Raw genomic sequence first — 11721 nt, forward strand, 5'->3', positions numbered from 1 at the left:
AAGGGACCTCAGGAGGTATCTAGTCCAACCTCCTGCTCAAAGCAGGACCAATCCCCATGGGTGGGGCTAAGATACTACACCAATGGCAGCTGCAGCTGAGGTTTTGTTTACAGCTCTATTTTGCATCTTCTCTGAAATCCACATACATATTAGACTGGTTTGAAATTTGATAGGCCAGGTCATGGACTAGGGTAGACTTTTTTTTGCGGGGGAAGGAGGGGTGGAATTCAAGGCCATCTAGTCAAGGGGTGCCCAACATATAGCATCCCAAAAGTCAGTTGTTGTCAAAGACTTTAAAGTCATCAATTACTTTTAGATAGGGAAAAAACAGAGGGCAGGAAGTAGTTATATTTCTGGAGACTTATATTCCTGGAATGCCCTCCATGAGAGGTAGTGCATGGTACCAAACCACGGTCTAACAGTTGAAATAGTAAAAAGTTAGTAGACCATATTTTTGAAATATGGAGTGGTGCAGCTCCAGGGTAGGTAACTATTAATAGATGACTGGCTGTGATGAAGTGGGAATGTTCTTAATGTTTTCTCTGATTACTGTGTGGGTGCCTCAGTTTCCCCTGTGCATTTCTTAGGTATCTAGGTGGGGGGATCAGGATGTGTGACTGTTGCAGAGCCCAAGGGGGCCCCTGTGATACGGTCTGCACAGAGAATGGCCGACACTCTGTCTCCTGGCAACTAATCACCTGGGCCCCTCCTCTACAAAGGTGACAACTGAAGGTGTTGTAGACCAAAGAGATCAGGTGACCTCCTGGCCCGGGAAAGAGACAAAGGCCAGAGAGGAGGGGCTGGAGAGTTTCAGTTTGGAGCAGGCTGGGAAAATGGAGGGGAGGCCAGACAGACCTCCTGGCCTCCCCTGGCCCCCCAAGATGGATCTGAGTGAGGGGGTCCTGTTGTCTGTACCTGCAAGACCTGTCTTGGACTGTGTTCCTGTCGTCTAATAAACCTTCTGTTTTACTGGCTGGCTGAGAGTCATGGTGAACCGCAGGAAGCCGGGGGTGCAGGGCCTTGTCTCCCCCAAACTCCGTGACACTGGCACTGTGAGCCGGAGAGCACTCCCCAGCAAAACCCCCTTCAGACCGGATGAAGGTGCACTGGGCTGTGAGCCAAGAGCTCTGGACTAACATCTGTCACTGACCATTGTTAGTATTTCTCTGCAGTTCACAACCCATATTGTGCACCCTGGCCTCCTCCCCCTGGCCTGGAGGTAGCAGCAGAGAGACTTGCATGGTCCCTTTTCTGGCAGAGCTGGGAATAGAGCCCAGACATCCAAAAGAGAAGACCCAACTCTCATCTGTTTTGCCACAAATAGGCCCAGTCTATGTGCTTACTGAGACTGTCTGCAACCACTGATCTTAGAGCTAGAGCCAGAACCCAGGAACCCCGATTCCCCAAATCCTACAGATGTCTAGCAACACTGTATCCCACTGGCAAAGTGTGTGTAAGCTTATGGGCAAGAGGTAGGGTGACCAGACAGCAAGTGTAAAAAATCGGGACAGGGGGTGGGGGGGTTAATAGGAGCCTAGATAAGAAAAAGACCCCAAAATCGGGACTGTCCCTATAAAATCGGGACATCTGGTCACCCTAGCAAGAGGGCTATGATGGGCACCTGAAGGCCCCTTGTTTAAACCCTGCTGTTGAACTAGCTGGAGGTGATTACAGCTCCAAATCACACAGGTTTTGCTGCGCTAAGGTTGTGCAGCTGAGTTTCTGCTAAAACCAGATTTGCATTCTCTCTACAATATACAAAACAATCAAATCAGCTGGAAAATTGGTTGCTTGAGGCCTGATAGGGTCTGTCTGCACTGCAATTCGACACCCGTGGCTGGCCCGTGCCAGGGCTTGGGCTGCGGGCCTGCTTACCTGCAGTGTAGACGTCAGGGCCGGCTCCAGGGTTTTTGCCGCCCCAAGCGGCGGGGGTAAAAAAAAAAAAAAAAGCCACGATCGCGATCAGCGGCACTTCGGCAGTAGCTCTACCGCGCCGCTTTCTTTGGCGGTACTTCGGCGGTAGGTCCTTCCCTCCAAGAGGGACCGAGGGACCCACCGCCGAATTGCCGCCAAAGAGCCCGACGTGCCGCCCCTTCCCCTTGGCCGCCCCAAGCACCTGCTTGCTGGGCTGGTGCCTGGAGCTGGCCCTGGTAGACGTTGCCTGAGTTCTGGGACCCTCCCAGCTTGCAGGGTCCTAGAGCCTGGGCTCCAGCCTGTGCCTGCAGTTAAACAGCCCCTCAGCCTGAGCCCCACAAACCCGAGTCAGCTGGCCTGGCCAGCCCTGGGTATTTCACTGCAGTGTAGACATACCAGAGAGGCTCCAACAGGTCACAGCAGGCAGAAGTGGGCCTAAAAGTGAAATTCTCCTACAACAAAACCGATGCTTAGCCACACTGCTGCTCAGAAAGACTAGATCAAATTTCCATACTTGTCTACGGTTTCTGTACAATGCAGCTACTGCTGCATACCCACCTCTGCAAAGCACTTTGGGTCATACAGATGGATTTGCCTACCAAATACTTGCACACGATGGAATTTCTGTGCAGTGAATGGGAAAGGGAGCATGCCGGAGGAGAAAGGATGGTCCTCAGGCAATGAACAATCACCTGTAGCATTGGGCTAGTAATTTAACCCAGGATATTTGGCAGTGGCCGTTAATTTTGGCAATAATCTATCTGTGTCTCCATTTCCCCTTCCTAAACGCGGGCTGATAATACTCATAGAATACTCATAAAAATACTCATAGAGCCGTACAGTTTAAGGCCAGAAGGGAGCACGAGATAATCTAATCTGAATTCCTGTAAAACACAGACCACCAAGCACACGCACACTAAACCCAACCACCAAAATTAAACGAAGGTATGGCAGGCAAAGGAGACTAGACTATCATGGACCACAGGTGAATAGGAGGGTGTAACACAGAGGCACCTTGGCAAAGGGTCCCCTGTTCTTTGGGAACAACTCTCACCTCAGACTTGACAAACTCAGTACACCAAACACATGTCTTACAGGACATTTAACCGTGAAGAGTGACAGTCCACTAGCCGCTAGCTGAGTGGGCCCTAGCAAGGCTCTAGTGGCCTGTCCTTAGATCACCCTCGGGATCGCCCTTCCCCTGGTTGTTAACCTAGGAGAGAAGAGCGTAAAAGTCAGACGCTAAGCGACAAGAGGAGCTAGCGAACAGGGAGTCTGAGAGACAGGCTGTAGAAGGAAGAAAGATTAAAGTCAGCGTGGTTCGGAAAGGCCGCATCGCCAATGACAACACTGCTCCTGGCTCCTTCCACTGCACCTGTGTCCAGACAGAGACCCGATCTGGGACACCCCGGCCAAGGTCCTGGTGTGGATTTGCAGCGCCTGCTGCCTGCATTTCCCCATCATAGAGAGCTAGGCTGGGGAGACCATCCAGTGTGAGACGGGCTTGCTGGTAGAGTCTCCCAGGAAGCAGGTGGGAGAGCTACAGGAGGAGGTGGCCAGGCTGAGGAGCATCCGTGCACACAAGGCGTTCACTGAAAGCATGCATATGGAGACCTCCAAGGAAGCTATTCAGCTGGACAGGACTGCAGTAGCACTACCAGGGCAGGAGGAAATGGCTCCTTCCCAGAGAGGAAGCTAGTTGCTGGTTACTTCTGTTCCACCCCTGCTCCCAGCCCCCCATCCAGAGATAAAAACCGGCGTGCCCCCTGGCAGTGAGGGCTGAGCGGAGGAGAAGAAGCCATGTACCCCCAAGGCAGGGAGGATCATGGCCACCACCACCCAAGAGGAAACCAAAGTGGTGGTGGTCGGTGACTCCCTTCTAAGGGGGATGGAAGCATTCATCTGCCGGCCTGACTTGGCATCCCAGGAGGTGTGCTGCCTGCCCGGGGCCCATATCGCAGACATTACGGAAGGATTGCCGAGGATCATCCGGCCCTCTGACTACTACCCCATGCTATCCATCGACAGGGGCACTAAATGATACTGCGAGGTATGACCAGGAGCAGATCATGTGACTACCAGGCTCTGGGTGTAAGAGCTGGGGGGTGCAGGTGATGTTCTCATCCATCCTTCCGGTCAAGGGTAGGGGCCCAGGTAGAGACCGACACCCTGAAGGTGAATGCACAGCTGTGCCGATGGTGTCACCAGGAGCGCTTTCACTTCCTTGACCAGGGGATGTTGTTCTGAGAAGAAGGACTGCTGAGTGGAGATGGGGAAGAGTATCTTCGGACACAGACAGGCTAACCTAGGGAGGCAGGCTTTAAACTAGGTTCAATGGGGGCAGGAGACAAAAGTCCACATATAAGTCCAAAACAAAGGACTAGGTGAAGGGTTGGCATCTGGGCGGAACATGGGCAATCACAGCAGAGACAAAGGAGAGACAAGGGAATACAGAGGGGAAATCTAATAAACATCCTAGATGTCTGTATACTAATGCAAGAAGAATGGGGAATAAACAGGAGGAACTAGAAACTAATCACAATTATGACACAATTGGCATCACAGACTTGGTGGGATAATTCACACGACTGGAATATTGGTGTAGAAGACCACAGCTTGTTCAGGAAGGAGAGCAGGGGGGAAAAGGGAAGCGGCATTTGTTGCCTTGTATATCAAAGGTGTATACACTTGCATTGAGGCTGAGATAGAAGTGAAGACAGACCTGTTGAAAGTTTGGGTAAGGATAAAAGGGGTAAAAAAACAAGGGTGATGTCAAGGTAGATCTACTATAAACCACCTAACTAGGAAGAAGAGGCAGACGAGGCTTTTTTAAAACTAATAAAATCATCCAAGAAACAGGACTCAGTAGTGATGGGGGACTTGAATTACCCAGACATCTGTTGGGAAAATAATATGGCAGGGCACAGATCATCCAACAAGTTCTTGGAATGCATTGGAGACCACTTTTTTATTGCACAAGGTGGAGAAAGTGACTAGGGGAGAGGCTGTTCTAGAATCATAGAACCATAAGGTTAGAAACGACCACAAGGGTCATCTAGTCTAACCCCTTGCCAAGATGCAGGACTTGTTGTGACTAAACCATCCAAGGCAGATGGCTCCAGCCTACTTTTGAAAACGTCCAGTGAAGGAGCTTCCACAACCTCCCTAGGCAGCCTGTTCTATGTCCTACTGTTCTTACAGTTACAAAGCTTTTCCTGAAATTTAATCTAAATTTGCTATGCTGTAGTCCCAGGGCCGGCTACAGGCACCAGCCCAGCAAGCAGGTGCTTGGGGCGGCCAACGGAGAGGGGCAGCACATCCGGCTCTTCGGCGGCAATTCAGCGGCGGGTCCCTCACTCCCTCTTGGAGCGAAGGCCCAGCCGCCGAATTGCCGCCCGTAGAGCTGATCGCGATCGCGGCTTTTTTTTTTTTTTTTGCTGCTTGGGGCGGCAAAAACCCTGGAGCCGGCCCTGTGTAGTCCTGCCCTCTGTGGCAAAAACAGAATAACTTTTCTCCATCTTTTTTGTGGCAGGTTTTCAAGTATTTGAAGACTGCTATCATGTCCCCCCTTAATCTCCTCTTTTTGAAACTAAACATACCCAGTTCCTTCAGCCTTTGCTCATATGGCTTGTGTTCCATCCCTCTGATCATCTTTGTTGCTTGCCTCTGGATCCTTTCCAGATCCTACAGCCTTTCTATACATTGGTAACCAAAATTGGACACAGTACCCCAGCTGAGGCCTAACCAGTGCCAAATAGAGTGATACTATCACCTCCCGTGACTTGCAAGCTATGCCTCTGTTAAAGCAACCGAAAATTGCATTAGCTTTTTTGCAATAGCATTGCGTTGCTGACTCATGTAGAGGTTGTGATCCACCACAGCTCCCAGAACCTTCTCAGCCAGTTCTCCCCCAGTCTGTATTTGTGCATTTGGTTTTTCTTCCCCAAGTGCAGCACTTTACATTTGTCTTTGTTGAATTTCATTTTGTTGTCTATAGCCCAGTTCTCCAGTTTATCAAGATCCCTCTGAATTGTAGCTCTATCCTCCAAAGTGTTGGCAACCCCCCTAGCTTTGAGTCATCTGCCAATCTGATCAGTGTGCTCTCTAGTCCTACATCCAGGTCATTAATAAAGATGTTAAACAACACCGGACCCAGAACAGATCCCTGTGGAACCCCACTTGAGACCTCCCTCCAATCTGACATCATCCCATTAATTGTTACTCTTTGTTTGTGGTTGTTTAACCAATGTATCTACTTAATGGTAGTTCTGCCGAGCCCTTACCTATCAGAATGTCAGGTGGGACTGTGTCGAGAGCCTTGTCCACCACATTCCCCCTGTGCACCAATCCAGTTTACCCTGTCAAAGAAGGAAATCAAGCTGGTTTGGCATGATTTGTTCTTGGTAAATTCATGTTGGCTGCTAGTGATCACCCCTTCATCCTCCAGGTGTTTGCAAATTGAATGTTTTATACATTGCTCTAGTAGCTTCCCAGGTATCTAGATTTGATTCTGACAAACAGGGAAAAACTAGCTGAGAATTTTAAAGTGGAAGGCTGCTTGGGTGAAAGTGATCATCAAATGATGGAGCTCATGATTCTAAGGAACGGTAGGAGGAAAAACAGTAGAGTAAAGACAATAACGTCAAGAAGGCAGACATTAGAAGACTCAGAGAATTGGTAGGTAGAATCCCATAGAAAGCAGGTCTAAGGGAAAAAAAGAGTTCAGGAGAGTTGGCAGTTTTTTAAAGAGACATTATTAAGTGCACAGGAGCAAACTATCCTGATGCCTAGGAAGTTTGGTAAGAGCCCACCCTGGCTTAACCAGGAGATCTTCAACAACCTGAACTCAAAAAAAGTCATACAAAAAGTGGGAACTAGGTCGAATTATGAAGGATGAATATAAAAAACAACACAAGCATGTAGGGACAAAATTAGAATGGCCAAGGCACAAAACGAAATTAAACTAGCTAGGGACTAAAGGGCAAAAAAGAAAACATTTTACAAATACCTTAGAAGCAAGAGGAAGATGGAGTAGGCCCCATTACTCAATGAGGAGGGAAAGACAATAACAGAAAATGCAGCAGTGGCCAAAATGTTAGTTGCCCTTTTTTGTTTCAGTTTTCCCCAAAAAGTTAGCAGTGATTGGATGACTAACATAGTGAACATCAACAGAGAGTCCTGTGGCACCTTTAAGACTAACAGATGTATTGGAGCATAAGCTTTCGTGGGTGAATACCCACTTCGTCAGACGCATGTCGACTAACATAGTGAACATAGGTGTAAATGAGGTAGGATCTGAGACTAAAATAAGAAAAGAACAAGTTAAGAATTACTTAGACAAGTTGGATGTCTTCAAATAGGCAGGGCCCGGTTAAATACATCCTAGAATACTTAAGGAACTAGCTGAAGAAATCTCTGAGCCATTAGCAATGATCTTTGAGAACACATGGAGGATGGGAGAGATCCTGGAGGACTGGAAAAGGGCAAATATAGTCCCTATCTATAAAAAGGGGAATAAGGACAACCCAGGGAATTATAAACCAGTCATCTTAATTTCAGTGTCCAGAAAGATAATGGAGCAAATAATCAAGCAATCAGCTTGCAAACACCTAGAAGAAAATAAGGTGACAAGTAACAGCCAACATGGATTTGTCAAGAACCAATCCAATATCCTTCTTCGACAGAGTAACAAGCCTTATGGATAGGGGGAACGTGGTAGATGTGGTATATCTTGACTTTAGTAAGTCTTTTGATACTGTCCCACATGACCTTCTCATAAATAAACTAAAGACATATAGTCTACACAAACCTACTATAAAGTGGATGCAGAACTGGTTTGAAAAGCTTAATCAGAGAATAGTTATCAATGGTACGCAATCAAGCTGGAAGGGCATAGCAAGTGGGGTCCCACAGGCATCTGCCCTTGGTCTGATTCTATTCAATATCTTCATAATAATGATTTTGCTAATGTCATAGAGAGTACACTTATACATTTTGCAGATAATACCACCCTGGGAGGGGTCACAAGCGCGTTGGAGGACAGGATTAGAATTCAAAACAATCTTAAACTGGAGAAATGGTCTGAAATAAACAGGATGAAATTCAATAAGTACAAATGCAAAGTACTACTCTTAGGGTACGTCTATACCCAGCCGCTAGTTCGGCGGCTGGCAATCGAACTTCTGGGTTCGACTTATCGCGTCTTGTCTGGACGCGATAAGTCGAACCCGGAAGTGCTCGCCGTCGACTGCGGTACTCCTGCTCGGCGAGAGGAGTACCGCGGAGTCGACGGGGGAGCCTGCCTGCCGCGTGTGGACCGAGGTAAGATTGAACTAAGGTACTTCGAACTTCAGCTACGTTATTCACGTAGCTGAAGTTGCGTACCTTAGTTCGATTTGGGGGGTTAGTGTAGACCAAGCCTCAGGAAGGAATAATCAATTGCACAAATACAAAATGGGAAATGACTGCCTAGGAAGGAGTACTAGTGAAACAAGGTGGGTGAGGTAATATCATTTATTGGCCCCGCTTCTATTGATAAGAGAGACAAGCTTTCTTTCCAGATCTAATGCATCCAAGGGTGCTAAGAGAGTTGGCTGATGTGATTGCAGAGCCATTGGCCATTATCTTTGAAAATTCATGGCGATTGGGGGAGGTCCCAGACGATTGGAAAAAGGCAAATATAGTGCCCATATTTTAAAAAGGGAAGAAAGAGAACCCGGGGAACTACAGACCTCACTTCAGTTCCCGGCAAAATCATGGAGCAGGTCCTCAAGGAATCCATTCTGAAGCACTTGGAGGAGAGGAAGGTGATCAGGAACAGTCATCTTTATTAATGATCTGGATGACGGGATTAATTGCACCCTCAGCAAATTCGCAGATTACACTAAAATGGAGGAGGGGTATATATGCTGGAGGGTAGGGATAGGGTCCAGAGTGACCTAGACAAATTAGAGGATTGGGCCAAAAGAAATCTGATGAGGTTCAACAAGGACAAGTGCAGAGTCCTGTACTTAGGACGGAAGAATCCCATGCACCGCTACAGGCTGGGGACCGACTGGCTAAGCAGCAGTTCTGCAGAAAAGGACCTGGGGATTACAGTGGATGAGAAGCTGGATATGAGTCAGGAGTGTGTCCTTGTTGCCAAGAAGGCCAACGGCATATTGGGCTGTATTAGTAGGAGCATTGCCAGCAGATCGAGGGAAGTGATTATTCCCCTCTATTCGGCACCGGTGAGGCCACACCTGGAGTATTGCATCCAGTTTTGGTCCCCCCACTACAGAAGGGATGTGGACAAATTGGAGAGAGTCCAGCAGAGGGCAACAAAAATGATTAGGGGGCTGGGGCACATGACTTACGAGGAGAGGCTGAGGGAACTGGGGTTATTTAGTCTGCAGAAGAGAAGAGTGAGGGGGGGATTTGATAGCAGCCTTCAACTACCTGAAGTGGGGTTCAAAGAGGATGGAACTAGGCTGTTCTCAGTGGTAGTAGATGACAGAACAAGAAGCAATGGTCTCAAGTTGCAGTGGGGGAGATCTAGGTTGGATATTAGGAAACACTATTTCACTAGGAGCGTGGTGAAGCACTGGAATGGGTTACCTAGGGAGATTGTGGAATCTCCATCCTTAGAGGTTTTTAAGGCCTGGCTTGACAAAGCCTTGGCTGGGATGATTTAGTTGGTGTTGGTCCTGCTTTGAGCAGGGGATTGGACTAGATGGTCTCCCGAGGTCTCTTCCAACCCTAATATGCTATGATTCTATGATTCAAGCCACAAAGAACTCTTCTTCAGGTCAGTTCCTTCAGGTCAGAAGGAATACTGCAGAAACAGATGTGGGGGTTATGATCACAATCCTAAAGTGAGTCAACAATGTAATACTGTTGCTAAAAAAGTGAACATCAGTCTGGGATGTATTAGCAGGAGTGTTGTAAATAAGACACAAGAAATAATTCTTCCACTCTACTCAGCAATGATAAGGCCTCAACTGGAGGACTGTGTCCAGTTCTGGGCACGATACTTCAGGAAAGACGTGGACAAATTGGAGAAAGTCTGGAGGAGAGCAACAAAAATTATTAAAGATCTAGGAAAGACTGAAAAAATTGGGTTTATTTATTTGCAGAAGAGAAGACTGAGGGAGGGACATGATAATAGTCTTCAAGAATGTAAAAGTTTGTTATAAAGAGGAGGGTGATAAATTGTTCTCATTGACAAGAACAAGAACAAATGGTCTTAAATTGCAGCAATGGAGATTTAAGTTAGACATTAGGAAAAACTTCTCAACTGTCAGGATAGTTAAGCACTGGAACAAATTACCTAGGGAGATTGTGGAATCTCCGTCCTTGGAGGTGTCTAAGAAGAGGTTAAACAAACACCTGTCAGGGATGGTCTAGATAATGCCTAGTCCTGCCTCAGTGCAGGGAATGGACTAGATGACCTATCAAGGGCCCTTCCAGCCCTACCTTTCTATGATTCTGTGGAAGACTAACATGGAAGTGCCTGAGGGGACCCTAGTGAATGTTGTACAGCCTGACCTGTTGGAGATTGATAAAGAGTCTATCAAAGATGCCAAGGTGAATGGCAAAGTGTGCCAAGGCTCTATGATGCAATATAGGCTCTGTGGCACAATGGATAGCGCACTGGACTTCTAGATCAATGATAGGTGAAGCCATTCAAAGGCTGTGGGTTCAAGTCCCACCAGAGTCATATTTTTTTCACGCAACGCACTGTCAACCTCTGGAACTCCTTGCCAGAGGGTGTTGTGAAGGCCAATACTATAACAGGGTTGAAAAGGGAGCTAGATAGATTCATGGAAGATAGGTCCATCAATGGCTATTAGCCAGGATGGGCAGGGATGGTGTCCCTAGCCTCTGTTTGCCAGAAGCTGGGATTGGGTGACAGGGCATGGATCACTTGATGATAACCTGTCTGTTCATTCCCTTTGGGGTGCCTGCCATTGGCCACTGTCAGAGGACAGGATACTGGGCTTGATGGACCTTTGGTCTGACCCAGTATGGCCGTTCTTATGTTCTTAAGGTTGGAGGAATACTGGTGCCCAGAGTTCACTGGTCAGAAAATACACGGTTATGGAAATTGTGATGCCCTCCGGGGAAAATGTAAAATTCCTTGCATTGGGAAAATCTGAAAACACTGTTCCCTGAGTTCAAGTAGAGTTGGCATGGGAAGGTTTAAAAGGTATTTAACTGCTAGTATACTGGATAGCGTTCCAGCAGATATACTATGGTACTGATCTCTTGTCTCTGTGTAAAGCTGTTAATATTATAACTCGCAGGAAGAAGAAGTGTAACTCCTGAGTCCCCAGCCATGGACCCTGCAGAGGGCAGGGCGACCACTGCTCCCTTAGCAGCAGGCAGTAACCCCCATGTCTTCAGAGGAGGGAGTTGAGAAATCAGCTTCTTTGTGTGAGATCTCCGGGTCTGAGCACAAGCCCAGCAATGTTTGCCCCAGAGCGAGATGCTGGCCCTTCTCTAGGAGGCATAAGGGAGGCTATTGGCAGAGATGCCCCAATAAGGAAAGCAGGGGTACGCTCTTTATGCAGGAGGGCAGGCTATACAGGGAAGCCCAGGTGGGTAAGAATAGGGGTCTGGGAGCACCCTGAAGACAGCTTTTGTGCTCCAAAGGTATCGTGCAGGGCTATTGAGGTTAGCGCACGATGGCCCATTTGGGGAGGGAAAGAATTTTTGAAAGGCTTAAGGAAAACGTTTATTGGCCTCATATTCTTGATGAAGCAAGGGAGTATTGTAGGGCATGTGACTTACATCAGAAGCGGAAGGAACCCAACTGTCTCCACAAGG

The 11721-nt window shown here is 47.7% G+C and overlaps 1 non-coding gene across 1 annotated transcript; it reads left to right on the forward strand.

Moving 5' to 3' along the window:
- Positions 1 to 10519: 10519 nt before the first annotated feature.
- On the forward strand, positions 10520 to 10612 carry TRNAR-UCU (transfer RNA arginine (anticodon UCU)). The gene is made up of 2 exons: positions 10520 to 10556; positions 10577 to 10612. It is a non-coding gene; the product is annotated as a tRNA-Arg (tRNA).
- Positions 10613 to 11721: the final 1109 nt, after the last annotated feature.

This window comes from Emys orbicularis, chromosome 18, assembly GCF_028017835.1.
Source record: "Emys orbicularis isolate rEmyOrb1 chromosome 18, rEmyOrb1.hap1, whole genome shotgun sequence".
Classification (NCBI taxonomy): Eukaryota; Metazoa; Chordata; order Testudines; family Emydidae; genus Emys; species Emys orbicularis.